Source organism: Lissotriton helveticus, chromosome 8, assembly GCF_964261635.1.
Source record: "Lissotriton helveticus chromosome 8, aLisHel1.1, whole genome shotgun sequence".
NCBI lineage: Eukaryota > Metazoa > Chordata > Amphibia > Caudata > Salamandridae > Lissotriton > Lissotriton helveticus.
Window position 1 is genome coordinate 941625617 of NC_136069.1, and position 18865 is coordinate 941644481.

The 18865-nt window shown below is 48.0% G+C and overlaps 1 protein-coding gene across 2 annotated transcripts in view; it reads right to left on the reverse strand.

Annotated features, from left to right (window-relative positions):
- APOO (apolipoprotein O) overlaps nucleotides 1-18865 on the reverse strand; it is a 670501-nt gene that overhangs the window by 157631 nt on the left and 494005 nt on the right. The gene's annotated exons all lie outside the window — the stretch shown is intronic.

The window sequence follows — 18865 nt, forward strand, 5'->3', positions numbered from 1 at the left end:
TCTAACCAGTATCAACATACATGAGGCAAGGATAGTCAGGAGGGAAGGAATGACATGGGATATAACACCACAGACGTACCTGTAGGAAGGAAACACAGAATAACTCTCAAGGAGAGGAGCACAGTTAACATGCAGCTAATACTGTTACAGGCCAAGGGGCCGTTCTGGGGCGAGGCGCCCAACAGTCTCAATGTTCAGGACCGGCTGTAAGTAGCCAACAATAAACCTAAACGTGGCAGCTGCCCACGAAGTGCTGGGCAGCCGTAGGTGATGGGGGCATCACATTGGAGCTTCGCAGGCTCTGGGACAAAGGTGCTGGGACTGCGCCAAATGGGCAAGGGCCACGTGGGAGCCATCTCGGGGCTCGAGAACAAAATGGTGGGCGGAGCCCCGCAGGCTCATAGGGACGGGGGCCAGGGATGAGCCTCTCGGGCTCGGAGAACAAAGAACCACGGTGGAGCCTCTCGTGCTCGGAGAACAAAGGGCTGGAGCCTCTCGGGGCTCAGGGAATATCTGGGCGGAGCCTCGCAGGCTCAGGGACACGTGGTGGAGCCTCCTCGGGGCTCGGGGGCCTGGAATGCGGCTGGAGCCTCTCGGGGCTCAGGGGTAAACATACGGAAGGAGCCTCACGGGGCTCAGGCCGGAGGTGGAGCCTCTTGGGGCTCAGGCCGGAGGTGGAGCCTCTCGGGGCTCCGGGGTCAAGACATGGCAGGCGGGATCCCCCTCGGGGGACCCGGCATCACTGGGGGCCCCACGGGCCATGATGGAGCCTCTCGGGGCTCAGGGGCTGAAGCTGTGGGCAGGCGGGGCCCCCCCTCGGGGGACCCGGCATCACTGGGGGCCCCGCGGGCCTCTGAACACATCGGTGCTCACGCGGGAGGGGAGGGGCGGCCACCGGCAATGTGGCCCGATGCCCCGCCTCCCCTCCTGCATCACTCACCGGTCGGCGAGCGCGCCGGTCTCTCTCGCTCTTCGGGGCTCCCTCTCGCTCCTGGGGGGCCCCGGGGGGAAGCGGCAGTCGTCTCGGGGGACGCAGGGGCGCCGAGTCGGCTCCCGCCGCTCCCTGCATGCTCGTCTCTCTCTCAGCAGCTCCCCGGGCCGCCGGCCAATCAGAGCGCGGCCCGGGGAGACGTCATCGGGCCAGCAGCCAATCAGTGCGCGGCCCGGGGGCGGGCCTCCCGCGGGGTCCCGGGCTGCGGTGGTGAACTCAGGGGAAATTGACGAGGGCCAGGCTCCCTCGATAAGGGCAGCAATTACGGGGCAAGCGAGGTAGGCACTCGCTGGGGGGCTCGGGCCCCCTCCCACGAACAGGTAGATGCCGGGTGGGCACCGGCTGCAGGAATAGAGCGCTCCCAGCGCTGGGGGGCGGAATGGCAGCGCCTCGAGGCGCTCGGACAGCCGGATGGCACTAGGAGCCGGGATGAAGCGCCCCCAGGCGCTAAGACAGCAGAGAAGCGCTCCCAAGCGCTAGAAGCGGGAATGAGCGCCCCAAGGCGCTAGGATAGCAGGAAAGCGCTCCCAAGCGCTAGGGCCATAGATAGCAGAGACCCCAAGAAGTCCAGGATCCCAGCAGATCAGGAGCAGGGCAGGGCTCAGGGAGGCAAGCCCTTCCCCTGAGCCCAAGCAGCATGCCCCTGGCAGGATGCCAGTCAGGACAAGCCGGAGAAAAGAGAGAGAGAAGAGGGCACACCCTCCTTTTATACAGGAGATCCCTTTGTCTAAAAAGGGGCAGGCAGGATGAGAACCAGCTAGAACTGGTTATAAGGAATTTCTTGTTACTGGCCAGGCTAGGACACCAGGCGCACCCCAGGTGGGTGGAGCCAGCATTGTGGGGGACAGCCCAGACCCATACAGGATACAGGCACAGCCCCTCCCTCACTTCAGCCAATCACGCGCCAGCATACTTACTGCACACACACACCGATGTCTAGAAGTGGCACTTCTCTTTTAGACACACACACGTTGCATACATCATCTTACAGCATTCAATCACACGAGTCCATACATACCAGACTCGAGCCTGTACCCCCCACGCACCAGGAACTATCAGGGACACACCCATTCCCCATGCAGTCCTATGGGAGGGCAGGCTTCTCTCATCTACACGCACTCAGAGGGGGAATCACCCTCCCCAGGTCACATATAACAAGCACAACTTCAGGGGTGGACCTGCCAGAAGGGCCCAGTCCAACAAGGTGTATAAAGTAAGGCCTGTAGCATACATTACAGTACCATTTTCTCCACCGGGGAGGAGGGCGGGCGCTTAGGACTATAACAGAGATACCCTTACTACAGAACTGGAGTTACAGGAAAGAAACTACTCCTTCTGTAGTAGGGGATCTCTGTGTATAGTCATAATCTAGTGAATAGAATGGCAAGCCCATCCCAACAATCTAACCGGCGGTGGAGAAAAAGACAACACCATTACTGTGCAAACAGATTTCTTAACGAAGACTGCCCAACCTGAGCATCTGCTCTGGCATCAGAGTCCAGACAGTAATGCTTAGCAAAGGTATGGACCGACTTCCACGTGGCAGCCCTGCAGATCTCTGCAATGGGAACATTACATAGCAAAGCCGTTGTAGCCGCTTTGCCCCTGGTGGAATGAGCCTTAGGCTTAGCCTTCTGGTAACATAACTGGATACAGGACACAATCCACCTAGGGATGGACTGTTTCGAGGTAGCAAGACCACTCCTGACCGACCCATAGTTGACAAACAGTTGGTCTGACCTACGAATGTCCTTGGTCTTATCCAGATAGAATTTCAACACCCTTTTCACATCCAGGGAATGAAGATATCTTTCCGCTGGAGTGGAAGGATTCTGGAAAAATGTAGGTAAAGTTATAGTCTGATTAACATGAAAATCAGAGATCACCTTAGGAAGGAACTTAGGGTGAGTACGCATCACAACCTTAGCAGCATGAAAAACAGTATAAGGTTTTTGACAACATAATGCCTGAATCTCACTCACCCTTCGGGCCGATGTAATGGCCACAAGGAAAGCCGCCTTCCACGATAAGTGCTGCAGTGAGGCCTTATGAATGGGTTCAAAAGGATCCTTCATCAATCTGGACAGCACCACATTCAATTCCCAGGAAGGCGAAGGACTTCGAACAGGAGGAAACACTTTCTTCAATCCTTCCAATAAATCCTTAATCATAGGGACCTGGAAGAAGGAAGTCTGTGAAGGACATTTCCTGTATGCAGTTAAAGCTGCGAGGTGAACCTTAATAGATTGAAAATTAAGGCCAGACTGAGTCAAATGCAAGAGATATGGAAGGACCACATCTTCCTTGCAGGTCGTCGGATCATAGTTCTTGGACATACACCAGATACAGAACCTCTTCCACTTTTAGGCAGAAGACGTCCTAGTGGAAGGCCGCTTAGCCTTCTTGAGAATGTTCATGCAATCCTCAGGCAGATTAAGGTGTCCATATTGCACTATTTCAGGAGCCATGCTGCCAAACTCAACGATGAGAGGTTGGGGTGCACCATCTGCCCCCCGAACTTCGTGAGAAGGTCCGGCCGACATGGCAGTCGCATGTGAGACTGAAGAGACCGGTGGAGCAGATCCGTGAACCACCACTGTAGAGGCCACTCCGGAGCAATGAGGATCATCCGCGCTCTGGACCGGGACAGCTTGATGAGCACCGTCAGAATCAGGGGAATGGGTGGAAAAGCGTACAGAAAGCTGTTCGACCAGCTGATCTATAGCGCATTCCCCAGAGTTCCCGGTTGGTAATACCTGGAGGTGAAGTCTCGGCATTTTCTGTTTTCGGCGGTGGCGAACAGATCTACGTCTGGAGTGCCCCACCTCCCGAAGATGCCTTCTAGAACCTCGTCGTTCAGAACCCATTCGTGGTTTTCTTGCACGAGCCTGCTGAGGGTGTCCGCCTGAGCATTCTGCACACCTGGGAGATGAGTAGCCGTTATAGTCAGTCCTCTGGCTAGCAGCCAGTGCCAGATCGCCTGTGCTTCCAGTGAGAGAGTGCGCGATCTCGAGCCCCCCTGCTTGTTGAGATAATACATTGTGGTCATATTGTCCGTCTGCACAAGCAAGGAGTTGGTCTGGAAGGACGGATAAAAAGCCTTCAGGGCTAAGTGAACCGCTCTGAGTTCCAGGAAATTGATGTGGTACGTGGATTCCGCAGGGGACCACGTTCCCTGAATCTGTAGCTGGTCTGAATGCGCTCCCCAGCCGAGGAGAGACGCATCCGTGACGATAGTCTGGTCTGAATGCGCTCCCCAGCCGAGGAGAGACACATCCGTGACGATAGTCTGACTCGGAATGTCCTTGTGGAATGGAACTCCCTTGAGGATGTTCTCCGCTGAACACCACCATTTCAGAGACTGTAGGGCGTAAAGGGACAGCCTGATCCTGTCGTCCCAGCTCCCTCGCCTTTGATCCCACTGGTCCTCCAGACATTCCTGCAGCGGCCTCATGTGGAGCTGTGCATGTGGCGTGAGGAAGATGAAAGAGGCCATCAACCCCAGTAGAGACGACACTGTCCTCACTGTCGGAGATGGAACAGCCATGAGAGCCTGAGTCTTCCGAAGGATCGATAAGCGCCCTTCCTCCGAAGGAGACACCCTTGCTGACAGCGTATTGATGGAGGCTCCCAAGTACTGTAGGCACTGGACAGGAGTCGGGACAGACCTGGACATGTTTATGTGCAAACCCAGCTGGTTCAACAGAACGGCCATCCTGTTGAAATGCAATTGCGCTTCCTGGAAGGTGGAGGCTTTGATCAACCAGTCATCAAGGTACGGGTAGACAAACACCTTGTTCTTTCTCAGGTGCGCTGCCACCACAGCCATGTTTTTTTAAAAGGTCCTGGGTGCAGATTTCAGTCCAAATGGTAGTACGGTGTACTGATAGTGATTGGTGCCGACTAGGAAGGGCAGGAACTTCTGGTGTTTCCGGGCAATGGGCACATGGAAGTACGCATCTTGCAGATCTATTGCGCAAAGCCAGTCTCCTCTTTGCAGCTTAGGATAAATCCGGCGCAAAGGCAGCAACCATCTGTTTGCTTATCGCAAAACCAGAATGGGCCTGAACTCGTTCTGGTCCTTCTCTCGCACCCGAAAGCACTGTGAGTAAAGACCCTCTCTTAGAGACCGAGGGACGTCTTATCTCCCTTCTTCTTAACAGGGTAACGGCCTCTGCTCGGAACTTGTGCAGCTGGAACTGCGAGCGAACCGGTGGAATTGCTGGAGGAGGGCTGACAAATGAAAACTGTCTTAGACCCAGCCGGCCTTTGTTCGCCAAGGAGCATCAATCTCTCCCGCGTATCCACTGCGCACATTATACTTTTGAATTATTAAATGGGGGCCCGGGACCACAGACAAATTCTGGGAGGAAAAACGCCGCTAGAAAGGGCGGAAGGCCTTAAGCCGTTCTCCACGCTTCCCCAAACCTACAGCCTTCAAAAGTCTCCGATTCAGACTTCATGCGGACCACTCCCTACCCGCATGGCAGCCCAAGGGTTGCCCAAAGAACGGGAGAGTAGAAGCACACTGCTGTGCCGCAGGCTGCAGAGATGTCAGACCAATACAAGTATGGCAACGTAGGACAAACCCATGGCAATACCTGAGGGTCGCCAGGAGAGAAAACTCCGCTCCAACACCGATGATTAGATCTGAAACTATCAGGCCCTTTCGTCTATCTCTTGTAAGGCTTCCCTTCTGTCTCTCAGCAGGGGAACCACAAATCGATGAAGAAACACCCACACAGAGGGATCTTACCACAACAGCCCAGCAACAGCGGGCTACAGCATGCTGTCTGCATGCCGTCACCCCTGTGACCAAGTCAGGAGTACGTTCGAAGCCAGAACCTCCTGGCAGGTGGTACTGGACGAAAGTTAAGTACCGCCAACCAGTAAACAACCCGCTAGGAGGGAAATTTGTAAGAGTAGGAGAGCACCTCCCCGTACTCATGGAAGATGCATCCCTGGCATCCATAATGGTGACGTCTGGACCTAATGGAAGACAGCGTAGCCCATGCGACCAACGCCCCAAAATGAGATCTCGTTCTAGGTCATCAAGGTTCCACGGGGGTTCGCAGACTGAGGGGCCAAAGGACCCTGAGTTGGTGGGTGGGAGAGGGACCAGAGAGAATTCCGAAACATCCCCGGTGGTCTCACTAATGGTGGCAGAGCAGGAGGCGACCTAGACGATGAGTAGGTATGCGAATACTTAAAACTAAGCAAAAGGACCAACGTTCCTCGCTTACAAGTGGTAAGGGTTCCTTGACGCTGATCAACTGCTGGGCGTAGAGAGTGGACGTTGCCGGGAACACAAAGTCCCCTCCTACGATGAGAGGCTCACCACGGAGCGAGGCCTGGAACAAGACCCAGGCGTCAAGCGCCGGCAATGACTTCGCGGCGGTAACCCATGACGTCGACCTCACTACGACGTCACCATCACTAAGACATTGACTGTCTCTACGACATTGACCAACACCCCGACGTCAAAACGTCACTACGGTGTCAAACCCTCTTCGCTTCGACATCAAGCAGCACTGTACCGAGACGCCGAGCAACACTGCTCTCCAAAGCAGAGCATCACTGCTCCTCGACGTCAAGCATCACTGCTCCTCGACGTCAAGCATCACTGCCTCCTCGACGTTGAGCATCACTGCTCCTCGACGTCGAGCATGACTGCACTTCGACGTCGCCACTATGATGACGAGGCACTCTATGACGTCGAGGCACTCCATGACGTCGAGGCACTCCATGACGTCGAGGCACTCCATGACGTCGAGGCACTCCATGACGTCGAGGCACTCCATGACGTCGAGGCACTCCATGACGTCGAGGCACTCCATGACGTCGAGGCACTCCATGACGTCGAGGCACTCCATGACGTCGAGGCACTCCATGACGTCGAGGCACTCCATGACGTCGAGGCACTCCATGACGTCGAGGCACTCCATGACGTCGAGGCACTCCATGACGTCGAGGCACTCCATGACGTCGAGGCACTCCATGACGTCGAGGCACTCCATGACGTCGAGGCACTCCATGACGTCAACGTTGAACCTCACGACGACGTCGATCATCCTCACAACGTCAAGGTCCTCCAGGTCCACTTCTAGACGTCGACCTTCAACGTCACATCGACCGGAGTCCTGGGTTGACGGAGAGTATACCTGCTCTCGTCGCCGATATCCTCGACGCTGACCGGAACCGTGTCATAGTTCAGACGCGCTCCTAATGGGGAGTCGGTAGAGGACCTACCCTCTCCTTACCCAGAGGCTGAAGATGCCTTCAAACTCCAATGCTCCAAACCTGGGAGCCGAAGCCTCCTGGAAAAGAAGTTACAGAGAAGACAGGTGTCAAAAGATACAGGCAAGCACAGAATACAAACCCCGTGAGCTTCAGTTTTGGTCTTTAATTCAACTGCAGACAAAGCTCTTGTCAGATAGAAATAGTATAAAGACAGGAAGACTGCAGAAATTCTGCCAAAAAAACACAGCAGAATGTAGATAAAGGCCAAAGACGTCGAGTGAAGCTGCAAAAATCCAGAAATAATCACAAAAATTGAATTAAAAAAAGCTCAAACATGAAGAGCTAATGCTCCAGGGTCCTGCTAGCAGGAGCCGCAAAAAAAGAACTGGAAGTAAAAGGAGTTTGCTGTGCATCATGGGATACCGAGGGTCTCTAGAGAGTTCCTTAAAGGCACGGTATCCCTTTTCCAGACATATAATGGCAGCCTATGGGAGCTTGTCTGTCCACCCCTTCCTCTCTATCGTTCCAAGGATTTTGTGAAGGGGAAGTATCTCTATGGGTGAAACTTAACAGACTGTGTTAAATGTGACGTTGGTGGAATATCCTTTGAAATTCTAGTTGAAGTCCTGGACAGTGTAGCCTTTTAGGTATAGGCTGCATTATTGTCTTTAATTTTCTCTTAAGTGTCTATGCAGGTCTGCACTGAGGACAATTTAAGAGATTATTTTTGATTGCTCCGGGTTCCACGCACATGGGCGGGACTATTCACTAGATTATGACTATACACAGAGATTCCCCTACTACAGAACCCACGTTCTCAACTTCATATCCTATGCCAACAATACCCAGCTCATCCTCTCGCTCTCCGCAGACCCCACCACCATGAAGACCAACTTCTACAACTGCATGAAGAATGTCGCAGACTGGATGAAGCCCAACTGTCTGAAGCACAACTCGGACAAAACCAAAGTGCTGAACTTTGGCAACAACGTTACCCCTTGGAATGACACCTGGTGGCCTGCCGAACTCGAACCCACTCCCACACCAATAGACCATACAAGCAAACTTGGCATCATCCTGGACACTAAACTCACAGTGAGACAACAAATCAACGCAGTCTATTCCGCTTGTTTCCATAATCTCTGCATGCTCCGAAGAATCTTCAAATGGCTCCCCATCGGAACAAGTAAAACAGTCACCCAGTTCACAATCACCAGCCAGCTGGACTAAGGAAACCATTGTACGTAGGAACCACCACTCAACTCATGAGGAGACTTCAGACGATTCAGAACTCAGAGGCCGGATTCATCCTTAAACTGCCCAAATGGACCTATATCACCCCACACCTTGGGAACCTCCACTGGCACCCTGTTCAGAAAAGGTGCCAATTCAAGATACTGACATGCCAACAAAGCCCTCCATGACCTAGGACCAGCATTCCTCAACCACAGCCTGAACTTCCACTACCCATCCAGAGACCTTTGCTCTGCCTCCCTTAAACTCGCACAGACACTACGCATCTGCAAAAAGTCACCGCGGAGGCTGTTCCTTCTCCCTTCCTGCCGCCAAGTCATGGAGCGGCCTCCCCCTCCGCCTCCGAACATCACCCTCACTGGCAGAATTCAAGAACAGACTCAAGGCCTGGCTGTTCAACTGAGCCCAGCAACCCAGCACCTGGATGCTCTCAAGGGTGATTAGCAGTGCTTTACAAATACTGATTGATTGACAATGAGCACAGGTTCCACATCTTGGCATACCTGTCACAATGAAGTATGCAAAAAAATTGCTACCAGACCACTTCACTAGCAATTAAGCCCTGTACCAAATATATACATTATATTATGGCACAGCTCAGCCTGCCCCATCATGAACTTCCTTTCTGCCTTGTTAATATATCAAAGACTCCATCTATAACACAGTGACAAGATGTCCATTTGTGCCCTTCCTTCTCCCTCCCCCAATCATTCTAAAGGTGTTAAGCTGTACGGAGCTGCCTCTGCTGTGCAGTTCCACACTCCAGGATGATTAGGAAAAAACCAGCACATCTGATGAAGTAGCGGTCCAACTTTAGACTAACAGATATGCACAATTTGAGCTATTTGAAACGCCGCTGCACTACCACTCTGTAAAAACGAGATGAATGCAAACGTCACACACTTCAAAGCCAATGACATGACTTGCATCACACTGTGTGAATGACAGTGCAGGGCCTGTACCTATCATTATGAGGTTCATGCCACAAAGTAATAGGCAGTGCAATAGGCACCGAGCTGTTAGACACAGTGTAGCTGTGACACAGAGCCTGCCAGTCAGAAGGTACTTGCAGAAGCTCTATCCAGATGTCAGCCCGAATAGGAATTGGTGGGTGAAAGAGTATATAAAAAAGTTGCTTGTCTATGTGTTTACACGTGTTTGTATGCATGAGGGAGATCATGTGACAGGCCCTCTCCGCCATGACTTGAAACATGGCTGAACTTTTATAATGTTGACCATTAGGTATTGCTTGTAATTCCAAATAATTTGGGCATCTATGACATGATAGAACCTCCTGTGAAACTCTTTGGAAGTGGCAGGATGGAAAATGAAAGTAAATGAAAAGCAGAAGCAAAGAAGTATACTGTAACAAGGTATAGTCCCTGTGAAATTGCAGGTTCTGGAGTGCATGTCTCTCTTATAGCATGAAAAATGCATAATTATGCAGACCTTTCCTTTTCTCAATGTTTTTTTAGACAGGCTTAACCCACGGCCTCCAAGCAGAATTTGAGCGATGCTTGCCACACCATGAAAGCACTGGAAAATTTCATAAGAGCTCCTTCAGAAACTACGTTTTCAGACAATGTATGGGAAAACGTGCTTTAAAGTGCACTATTTGGCACATCAAAAAATGATTAGAGGAGAATCCCTTTTCCAGAACTCATTATGGGTAGTTGGAAGCGTTTAACTCACTCACTCACTCTGTGCTATTTGGGACAGAAGTATTTATAATCAGCACTTTTAAATATCACCAGATGCCAATTCTTTAGAGTATTGGATTTGACATTTGGTGTTCCTCAGTGTCATCCTTAGACTTTGCTTCCTCTGTTGAATCTTCATTCCATCCTATCTGGAGGCTTGTTGACATCCACCCTGAATATCGAAAGTAGAATATCGAGTACAAAATATGTAAACTGAAATACTAACAGGTAACTAAGTATTGATATTCTATAAATAACTCCATATAAATGTATATTGGTGATATATATATATATATATATATATATATATATATCTTCAAAGTAAGTAGATAGGTAGTAGAACTACTTCTATATATGCACTTACCTTTCGATATTTTGTCCCTCGATAATCTAGCCACAAAATTCTTGTAGGTCGATATTCACTAGTACAACTGTTATTATCCAGTGCATTTATGTTTTCTTTTTAGCACCTAGGCATGCACTGCTCATTATGTACAGAGTGGGGACGAGCTGAGAGGTGATCTAAAAATGTGAGAACGTAGGTCTGCTTGGTTTGTGTTCATGGAACTGGATACATATAAATATATATATTCAATGCACAAAAACTCCTTCCGGAGATCCAACGCACTTAGAAGGGTGGCTCGATACCGGCGGAGAAAACAGGAAAAGTCTATAACAGGCAGAACGGAGTTCCAATCGAGCGCTCAGGTCGGAAAATAAACACCAAAGTCCGCAATTATACCAGCACCAAGAGACTTTGGTATTTATTTTCGGACCTGAGCGCTCGAGTGGAACACCGTTCTGCCTGAAAAAAAATAAAAATAAAAATAAAAATAAAAATTATATATATATATATATATATATATATATATATATATCTATATCCAGAATTAACCTGACTGCAGCTGAGGAACAACTGCTCTCCCTGGGGCTAACCTACTGTCCTGAATCCAATTTTAATTACACTCAAACACGTGCAGATGTGTATCAATTTATTAGGAAGTTGAAAATTCAGAAGTTCCACAAATTACAGCCACAAACTCAGATTAACTTGAGTGCAACAACTACCACTCCTAGTACATCAGAACTAGTAGTTGCGGACTATGATCTATTGAGAGACTTACAGGAGTTGGAGAGTGGAGCAGAAACATTCCAACAACACGGACAGCAAGTAGTGGGTTTGGAAGAATGCACAAGACTGGAATACCAGGGATCTGGGGCAATGACCTGGATCAAGCTGGACACACCCTTCAAAATTAAATCCAAATTTACACCAACCACGGTGAGAGATTCAGTGGACGTTTGCAATGAATTAGTTATGGCCCAAATGAAGAAACTCAACACCATAGTTAACAAAGATAAAAGAAAAATAACTAACCGCAGAAGAAAATACGGACAACTCATGGCCAAATTTAAGAGGGGAATTTAGTAATCAGAAACTCAGACAAAGGGGGAAATACAGTACTTTGGTCCCTATCAGACTATATGACAGAAGCCTATAGTCAATTAAACAACACTTATTGCTATCCTAAAAGTACCCCCCTTAAATATAAAACCACGCAGGACCAGCTTTATACTAAATTACTAGCGTGGAAATGCTTGTATTTGCTAAACCTGCAAGAATTTCAATTCTTAAGAAAGGACCACCCAAAACCCCCCATCATCTACTTTATCCTGAAGGTGCATAAGAACATTAATAGGCCACCGGGAAGGCCCATCATCGCAGCCTGTGATGGGCCCCTGGAAAATTTGTCGAGGTATATAGACTTTTTTTCTGCAGGAACACGTCCACAGTCTGCAGTCATACATACAGGATACCAGTGACTTCATTTGCAAGATACAGAATGTGGTGTGGCATGATGGATATCAATTAATTAATAACTTTGGCTGTGACCTCGCTCTATACCTATATCAGAAACTGCGATGGAATGAAGGCGGTGGAATATTTCCTAGCTAGAAGACCCATAGAGTATAGGCAACACAATAGAATGTTGATGGATATGCTAGTTTTCTGCTTGGATAATAACTATTTTTTATTCAAAAAACAAATATTTCAGCAGGTGCAAGGTGTTGCAATGGGGGCCAGTTTCCCCCCAGCTACGCCTGTATGTTTATGGGCTAGTGGGAGGAACTGGTCCTGAGAAAGCAGTATGAGCAAATTTAACAGACACAGACAGAAGCCAGGGATTTCATTGCTCGAAATAATGTAAATAATGTAAACCTTGCATTTACATCTTGCATAAGTGACAGTAGGGTTACATTTTTGGATGTAAAGGTTAGAGAAAAAAATGAAATCATAACCCCTACCCTATTTCGCAGAGACAGTGGGTAATACCCTACTCCATACGTCCAGTGCACATCCCTCACACATAATTCACAGCATCCCGTATAGGGAGATGCTGCGGCTACGCAGGATCTGTAGCATCGAAAAAGACTTGGAAAAACATCAGAGGGACAGTAAGGCACGCTTTCTGCAGCGGAGGTATAACAGTAAAACCATAGATGAAGCTATCCGCAAATCCAGAGCGTTAGCCAGGGAAGATCTGTTACAATACAAAAAGGATCCTGGGAACTCTATCAATGAAAGCCCAAGGGTTTCCACTGAACCAGTCAGACTCTTCTTGACCTTCTCCAGACAGGAACAACAATTGCGAAAAATCATCCAACGCAATTGGCCTATAGTTAGGGAAGATCCTGTTATAGGCAGTACCACATATTTTCACTCAGATTCACACAATTTTACACAACACAATTCAACTTCACACAATTCCATTCCACTGCAGAAAATTTCACTCCACAACACAGTTCCACTACACACCACATACACTCAATACACACCACACAATACCACGTCTCACCACATAATTGCACACAATACATGTCACTCCACAACACACATTACCACCACACATAAGTCCACTACACTTACTACCACATAATTACTATCCACATAATTCCAATGCACACACTCATCCAGCATTGCTTATATTGGTTCACTTTCAGCACATTTACTTTATCATCATTTTTTTTAAATCCAAACCGCAAACACACGCTCTCCTCCTCTCCATTTAGTGTCTTCAGCGTACACAAGCGCAATCTCTTTATGTGCCTATAACTTTCTCTCCCCTTCATTCTCTTTTTCACGAGCTCTTTCTAGTACTCTATATAGCGTTCATTCAGTACTTCATATACAAACTAACCTCTCCCTCTCAATCTTACTTTCGATATATTTATACAGCTCCAACTCCTATCTATTCACCATGCCACATATTTCCGATACACAAATACCCTACATACCACATCATTTCACCCCACACAATTTCACAACTAACAATTCCAATGCAAACTACAAAATCCCACTACAAACAACATACATTATAAACAAAAAATCATAAGTAAAAGACAATACAATTTACACTGCAACTGGACAGCAGGGGGAATGGCCGCATAGTCTGTCTTCGCGCTGCATGGGAACCAGAATCACGGCGAAAACAGTGTGTTGTAGGTCCTAAAACTATGCCCCAAAGGTGAATCCGGAGAGCGCTACACTCAGCGCACCTTGAGAGCCGTTCATCAAAGCAGCTCCTCTGCAAAAAACGGGTCAGGCCGATGTTCATGAATCAGTCCAGGAGACGCAAGGCACGGCCGCCATCTTAAGGACGTGATCCTCAATTGGACACAGTCGGTCGGATACCAACCCTTCAATCTCCGCAAAACCACCCTTCTACCACATGAGGTGAGCGCTGTTCAACACAACGGAGACGCGACGCCTGATCCAGTGTTTTTGCTGCTACTACGGGAATACGGGAGAGGTGTGTGAGTATCTCGTCTCGATGCTGCCTGACCCTAAAATGGCGGAGCGGAAGAGACGCGATGAAACGCGATGAACATTGTGAACTAACTCTGCGCCTTCAGTCCAGCATAGCGAGCCCTTTTGCTTCAGATCCCTCATTCTCCTAGTTCTGACAAGCTGTTAAATAATAATTTCCTCCATACTTAGAGGGAGCCCTTGACCATCAAGTGCAGCCTGACTTAAAGATGGTGGAAATTGGAACAGACTCACTCAGTACCAGGCTCAGTGTTTGAAGCCAACGACAACACGGCAACACAAGGTTTGCTAGAGGAGACCACAATGGCAAGTACAAAACCTATCTAAACAGCCTATATAATAAGCGTCCAGCCTGTACCAGCCAGCAATCAGAAGGCAGTTCTAAGAATGCGCAGTTATTGAGACGCAATTATTAGTCCTGCCACTCACCGACGATGCCAGTTATAAGAGGATTCCGGGTTCCTACACTACGACCCACATGCGATAGTCCTGTGCGGATAATAAAGGATAATAAAGGTGGGACATCCGGCACTATTAAATTATCACCTCAGTTTCAGTAGGTCCCATTGCACCCTATCTCTGTCTACGCCCTCAGTCGCATAAGTCTCGTGTCCTCCGCCAAACCTACTACCACAGGTACTAAATCCCTGGCACTAACTTTCCCCAACGCTTCCTTCGCACAGCCAATCTCTGCTTACTCAGAGGTATCTGCTTATCCAGCTATCTCTCCTGATCAGTGGCCCAGCCCAGAACCAACAATGGCGGATAGGGACTCCAAAAACAAGAAGGTGCGTCCAGAAGCATCCATTTCGGACTCGCCCATTAAGAACAGGGGAGACGTATCTGGCACCCTGGACATGATTCTAAAAAAGTTGGCAGACGTACATGACCTAGCCAAATCCACGAAATGTAACACCGATTCGATGCAACTTGAACTCACCGCAATCAGAGTGGACATGAACACCTTGAATCTCCGCCTGGGCGAAGCTGAACAAAGAATCAGCGATACCGAAGATAAAGCTTCAAACAGTGCTAAAATCATCCAGCATCACCAATCAACTGCCAGTGATCTCAGACGCCAGACTACAGAGTTGGAGGACCGCAACATGAGGGGCAATGTGCGCATCTTTGGGGTGCCAGAAAACTCAGAAAAAGATGCAGAATCATGTGTGTCTTTCCTGGAAGCATGGATTCCAACAGTTACGGGGATAAAATTTCAACACGGGCTAGAACTAGATAGAGCCCATAGAGTACCGACTTTCTCACATCGTACGACAAGAGGCCCTCGACCTCTCATATGCAAACCACTCCGGTACCAACATATGGAAGCTATCCTACAGTATGCTAGGAAAAATCAACACATCATCTGGAAAGGAAACCGCATTATATTTACACAGGATTACTCCAGGGAAACAAAGGAACTACGAAAAGGTTTCCTGTCACTTTGTGAGAAATTACGCGCAAGAGACATCCAGTTTTCTTTTGCAGGTCCAGCAAAATTCAGGATCACAGACCACAGGCGGACAAGTTTCTTCTCCAACCCACAAGACTTGTCAAGTTACCAAGTGTATTTACCTACAGTGCTAGACATGGTTACCACTGTTTACCATTTCAGTCTGGATCAACAGAATAGACTACACTTTCAGACTGCCTTGCTTGTTTACCGTTTCAGTCTGGATCAATAGAAGAGTCTATACTTTCAGTCTCCCTTGCTTACCTATAGCCACCTCATTAGGGTCGTCACTCACGGACTACATCGCAGGTATACCTGTCTCATGTCCTGCAACGTATGTACATCTGGCTTTCAGCTTGATATGCCCTTTCTCCCCATCTTGCCAGTAACGCCTGCTTTGCATAGACTGCCTTGCATAGACCTTGCATAGACGTATTAATTTTGTTCTGTAACGCTGTTAAAACCATGCACCAACCTACAGGTTAGTAACGGTCCAAATGCTGTTGTAAAGAAACTAAGGCAACGTATGTACAACTGTCTTCCTGCTGCTATGCCCTTGTATCCATCTTGCCAGTAACGCCTGCTTTGCATTGACTTTGCATAGACGTGGTAGTCATGTTCTGTTACGGTGTTAAGGCCACGCACCAGTCTACCTGTTAGTAACGGGCCAAACGCGGTCTAAATGCAGTCTAAATGACAACCTATCAGTTGACCGAACACTATACGTATCTTGCATACTGTGAATGTTCTGCCTATCGGACTTTTAAACGATTGGTTCGATGACCTCAGTTTTTGTTAGATTAGTAGGTTACAAGCTAGACACTTTTTACTGTGGTAGTCGATATGTCGGTCAAATATGTTGATCCGCTAGACCGCAGCACCTATACAGACTTGTAGAACTAGCCATAAAAGAATACTTTGAAATAAACTCCCGCCCAGAATCGGATGTCGCAACAGTATGGGACGCATTTAAGGCCACATTAAGAAGTACACTAACAGGAATCAGGGCCCGAATGAACAAGTACTTAAATTCTGAATTAGACTCCCTAGAAAAAGAAATCAGACAATTGAAGACTCACCACACCTCTAATTTAAATGATAAGGCGACTGTTGACCGCCTGACAAACCTGAAATATAAATATAACGCCATCCTAAGTAAACGTGCAGGGGTTTGGATTAATGTGTTCAAGGCGCAGAAACTCTGCTAAGGTAACAAGGCAGGGAAACTCCTGGCGTCCTATCTTAAACACAAAAGGAAACAGTTCCACATAACCTCTATTAAAGATCAAGTCAATACAACCTTTACCAAACAGAAGGATATTCTTTGCACTTTTCAGTCTTTCTAGGAGGATCTCTATAAGAACAAAAATCAATTCAACTTGGACGACTGCACCAAATATTTAAACTCAATCCACCTACCTCGTATATCTGAGGCTGACAAGACTAAATTAGGGGCCCCATTCACACTTAAAGAAATTTCGGCCGGGGTCAGAACACTAAAGAATAACAAGGCTCCAGGGCCTGGCGGCTTTACGGCTAATTTATAAGACCTTTGAAGACCAGCTTAACCCCTTGCTCCTCAACCTGTTTCAATCCTTTTCACTGAACAGAAAAATCACCCACACGATGAGTGAGGCAACAATAATAGTTATACCAAAGGACGGAAAGGACCCACTGCTGCCAAAGAACAATAGACCGATCTCCCTCATAAACTTAGATTGTAAGATTTATGCGAAAACATTAGCCTGCAGATTAAACTCCATCTTGCCAACTCTTATCAGTAACTCCCAGGTGGGGTTCTTAAAGCACCGGTTATCCAATGACAACACAAGACTCCTATGCCATGTGCTGGAGAAATCGAAAATTTCAGACATCCCCGCAGTAGCAATTACACTTGACGCGGAGAAGGCGTTTGATAGGGTGTTGTGGCCCTTTCTGCGCCAGTGCATGCAAATATTTAATTAAGGAGACGTGTACATTAACATGGTCATGGCATTATATGCCTGTCCCTCCGCAAGAATTGCCATAAACAGCTCGCTCTCAGAACCATTTCAACTTGAACAAGGGACTAGACAGGGTTGCCCCTTATCACCCGCTCTTTTTCTACTGGCTTTAGAGTCACTCCTTCGCGATATACAGCAAAATAGCATCATCAGTGGAATTACATTTGGTGACAAGAGAGTAAAACTCGCAGCTTATGCAGATGACATCTTAGTGGTCACTGAACAGCCAGATATCTCTATAGCTGCACTGATGGAATCTATAGAATCCTACTCCACACACTCGGGGTATAAGCTGAACCGTGATAAATCGGAAGTTAAACCTCTTAACATTTTCACCAACAAAGAGATGTTAGGCACATAGGGACTCGTTTGGCAAAGTAGTTACATCAAGTATCTGGGTATAGAATTTGGCAGCGCCACTGTCGAGACCCTTCAGCACAATGAAACCCTGACCCTCGAAAAAAGCAACTAGATGGTTGGTCGTCCCGCTTTATCACTTGGTGGGGCAGACTTGAGACCATCAAGATGATGATTACACCGTTGGTAAACTACCTAGTCACCATGCTCCCTCTGATGCTGTCCCAAGATTCCCAACATAAATTAGACAAGGCTCTTACCAACTTTCTTTGGAAAGGAAAAAAAAAGCACGTATCGGTCTTCAGAAACTTAGACTAGATAAGTCCATAGGTGGAGTCAATCTTCCTGATTTTAAGATATACCAAATAGCCTTCTTAGCTAAGCAAGGCTCCTACTGGCTGTCCCCCCCCCCCGTGGATTACTCGCCTGTGTGGTTAGATATAGAAAAAGCTCTCCTGGGAGATATCCATCCCATCTTGATCCTATCAATGAGGGCGAACCAAATCCCTTGCTCGAAATCCATATTTACTAACACCAAGCTAGCCCTATTTAGAATTGACAAGCTACTTGACACGACAATAAGAAAATCTAGATGGGAATCGATCTGGAAGAACCCTATCATCACATATAAAGGCAAGCCACTGTACAATCATTCCTGGATTAAGAGTGGAATCCTCTTCCCCCACCAACTCTACGATGGTGCGTACCCTCTGCCCTTTACAGGAATCCAATCAAAATTTAGGATTAATGCTTCCGACTTTTACATATTCCTAAACATAAAAAAACAGCCATTACAAAAGCAGGATTGTCCCCCACACCTCCAGCCCTTCTTACACTTTTCTCCAGCCTAAATAGACTAGGCCACCAAGTCTCAAGGTTATACAAACTACTGATCCCACAGTCCTCCAGACTGAACGATAACTCTTCACAGTTTTGGTCTTCTCTCGCCTCTTTTCCCATCTCTGAGCCGGAGTGGTCCGCGTCGTGGAAATCCTGTATGAGCCATAAAATAAGCCCTACGTTATCACAAACCAAGTT